Source organism: Papio anubis, chromosome 12 (genome assembly GCF_008728515.1).
Source record: "Papio anubis isolate 15944 chromosome 12, Panubis1.0, whole genome shotgun sequence".
Classification (NCBI taxonomy): domain Eukaryota; kingdom Metazoa; phylum Chordata; class Mammalia; order Primates; family Cercopithecidae; genus Papio; species Papio anubis.
Genome location: NC_044987.1, coordinates 65,166,387 through 65,170,167, shown reverse-complemented (window position 1 = coordinate 65,170,167; position 3,781 = coordinate 65,166,387). Strand labels below are relative to the sequence as shown.

Sequence of the window (3,781 nt, the reverse complement as noted above, 5' to 3'; positions counted from 1 at the left end):
ATGCAGAAAAACTTAAGAAATGAATTAAGGAATGAAAATAATTACAATTTAATTGGTGGGCTTTGATAAAATTAAGATAATCTGCCATTGTTGTATGCAACATCATTGCAATATTTAGATATGATATGTAAAGTTCATTTATTTCCAAATTACAGTAATTGGTTTAAGATTTTAGTGACAATTCTAGTTACTACTACTTCAGCGGAATGAAGTTTTCTAAATTTAAGTCAAGAAAAAAATTCTACCTTAAGACTAAAATGATTCAAGAAGAGCTTATCTAATTTGGCATTAATGTCAACAGAATATTTAGCATGTAAAAATCTGGATTTCAGTAACAATGATTTTGTGGAAATAAAAGTAGTAAAACTACATTTTTCTGAATAAACATAATTAATGATTTTATATGTCTTTTTTGGGCAGTTTTTACATTTATTTAAACAGAAAACGTGCAGACGAGCTGTCTACTCATTTTCTTCACTGCGCAGCCTGGCATTGGGATTGGTGACTCTGATGGCCAGTTGGGCAGCTCTTTCCACGAAGGCTTTGCGGTTCTTGGAGGAAACATTGTGAGCAATCTTGGCACAGTAAGATTTATTGCACATCAGCAGCACTTCCAGCTCCTTGACGTTGTGGACGAGGAACTCCCGGAAGCCAATGGGCAGCATGTGCTTTGTTTTTTTGTTGCTCCCATAACCAATGTTGGGCATCAAGATCTGGCCCTTGAGTCTTCTACCAACCCTGTTGTCAACACCTCTGGGTTTCCACCAGTTATGCTTAATTTTGACATATCGGTCTGACTGGTGCTGGATGAACTTCTTGGTTCTCTTTTTGACGATCTTGGGCTTCACAAGGGGTCTGAGGGCGGCCATGATGCCGAGGAGGAGATGGCTGCCACCTCCGTAGGCAGCGCCGAGGAAATTATATCTCATTTTATGTGTTGGATCCACTGTTTATGAATAGAACCTCCTGACATACGTAATCTTACATATAAAATAAATATTCTGTTTTGTAATTCAAATTTTAGCCTTACCACTCGAGTATTTTATATTAATGAGTTTATCCTAACATGGTACATTGCAACACGGCTTATTGCCGTGAAATTCACAAGTTTTCTATTTTGAATCCAAGAACAAATGAAAATGTCTTTTCAGACATTTGTTTTATTGTGGACTGTTATGGAAGATACCGGTGAGCATGCTATTGTATGAATCTTTAGAGAGACTGTGATCAACATTCAAAGACTTTGGGAATGCAGTGATTATGGACTAAAGAGTATATGTGGTCAAGTGAAAAGTAAATTTAGCATGTTCAGAAAATGAATTATTGTTCACATTTTCCTGCATATTCTGATCAAGAATTGCATTTGTGGTCACCATCAACTGAGAAGGGTAAGAACCTTGGAGGGTGAAGAGAAGCCAGCATCTGTGGGCAACGGATATATGGATGGATATAATGCGCTGTCATGAGTAATGCTGACGTTAGTATTAAATAAATGCTACTAAGGAATTGTGGAGGCAAGATCTGTATAATTTCCTCAAAACATGTTCCAAAGGGTCATAGTATTGTGAGTAATAGCAGCATTGCTTCAATTTTCTTGAGGTGGAAAATATAGAATTAACTAGGAATGGCACATTTGACAATATAAAAGAATGAACAAATGCTACCTGTATTGAACTGGAAGAAATGGCACCTTGAGACTGCAAAGAATCTTTATGTAAACTGATTGGACAATATATACATATATAAGGACTTTTCTCTAACTGTTATTCTAACTTTTTAATGATAAGCCTATATACATTTTATAATAGGCTTATAAATATTAAAATGCATTTTAAACATTATTTATATTGACAAGGATTTTTCAAACTCCATAAGTGGCCTTTAATGCAGTTGAACGTGCCCTCTTAATACGTCATAGTGCATTTTGAAGTGATTTGTTCTGTGACTCTTTTGTTTCTGCCTCTCTTCCCCTGACCACTACTTCTGTTGTTTTCTCTCCATGCTACTCTCCCTACACCAGAAGTTAAGGATAATGTAGGGGCTCTTCAGGGGTTTTTGGTAGGTTTCCTTCTCTTCTCACTCTGTTCTTTTCCTGGGCCATCCCTTCTACTTCCATTGCTTCACTTATAATCCATAATCAATTCCCATATTCATAACTTATTTGAGGGCCAAATCTGTAAGTCCAAAAATCAATAACCATGATAAAATTAACCTACACCATTTTGTTATAAGACCAACAGGTTTGTATGTCCACTGTTTAGTAACAGAACCATTACACTCAGATAGCAGGAATGCAGCAGAGATAGGATTTATTGATCATAGAGTGTCAAGCAAGGATATGGGAGAAGACTCTGAAATCCATCTCCCTGAGGGGTTCTGGGGAAGAATTTTTAAGGGGATGGAGGGTGATGGGATGGAAAATCAGAGTTGTTTACTGTTCAGGGCAAGGAGAATGAAGTCATCTGGATGAGGAAACTGCAGACAACAAACAACCATGAGGCAGCAGGTCAGAGAGCAATCTGACTTAATAATCAATGCTGAAAGTGCTGCAAGCTTGGTTTATTTTTGTTTATCTAGCTCCCATCTTCCCTGATTAATTTTATACAGTTTATAGAAGTGATTCTCATTTCTTTTATCAAATTTTCAACTTTACCACATTATATACTCATTTTTTTTTCACGCTTTAATGCCTTTAGTTTTCCGCCCCCCTTAATATTTATAGATGTTATCTTCAGGAGTATCAGGTCTGTCTGGATGTTACTTAACCATGCCAGAAATGGAAAACTGTCTGATACTAGTACAAGCACTCGAGGTTTCTTATGATTTAGTTTGCTTTGTATACTTTTTTCCATTCTTATAGTTTTTATTCTGTGTTATATTTATATATATTCTGTGTTATATTTAAAGTGAATTTCTTCTGAACAGCATATAGGACAGACTTGCTTTTTTTTGAAAAAAAAAATTATCTATTTCTTCCATTCATTTAGACTTAGGTTTCTCAGCCAGAGCACTGTAAACATTTGGACTAGACACTTCTTTGTTGCTGCAGCTGGGAGTAGAGTGCTATTCTGTACATTGTAGGATTCATTTTTTTAATTATTATACCTTAAGTTCTAGGGTACATGTGCACAACGTGCAGGTTTGTTACATAGGTATACATGTGCCATGTTGGTTTGCTGCACCCATCAACTCATCATTTATGTTAGGTATTTCTCCTAATGCTATCCCTCCCCTAGCCCCCCACCCTCCAACTGGCCCCAGTGTGTGATGTTCCCCACCCTTTGTCCAAGTGTTCTCATTGTTCAGTTCCCACTTATGAGTGAGAACATGCGGTGTTTGGGTTTCTATCCTTGTGATAGTTTACTGAGAATGATGGTTTCCAGCTTCATCCATGTCCCTACAAAGGACATGAACTCATCCTTTTTATGGCTTCATAGTATTCCATGGTGTATATGTGTCTCATTTTCTAGTCCATTCTATCATTGATGGACATTTGGGTTGGTTCCAAGTCTTTGCTATTGTGAATAGTGCTGCAATAAACATATGTGTGCATGTGTGTTTATAGTAGTATGATTTCTAATCCTTGAGTATATACTCAGTAATGGGATCGCTGGGTGAAAGGGTATTTCTAGATCCTTGAGGAACCTCCACACTGTCTTCCACAATGCTTGAACTAATTTACACTCCCACCAACAGTGTAAAAGCATTCCTATTTCTCCACATCCTCTCCAGCATCTGTTGTTTCTTGACTTTTTGATGATCACCACAGTAACTGGTGTGA

General features: G+C 37.0%; 1 pseudogene across 1 annotated transcript; it reads right to left on the bottom strand.

The window, feature by feature from the left end:
* Positions 1 to 419: 419 nt before the first annotated feature.
* LOC101018994 lies at positions 420 to 1,166 on the bottom strand (annotated as a pseudogene). The gene has a single exon (XR_637511.4). The product of XR_637511.4 is annotated as a 60S ribosomal protein L32 pseudogene (transcript).
* Between the last annotated feature and the right edge of the window lie 2,615 nt (positions 1,167 to 3,781).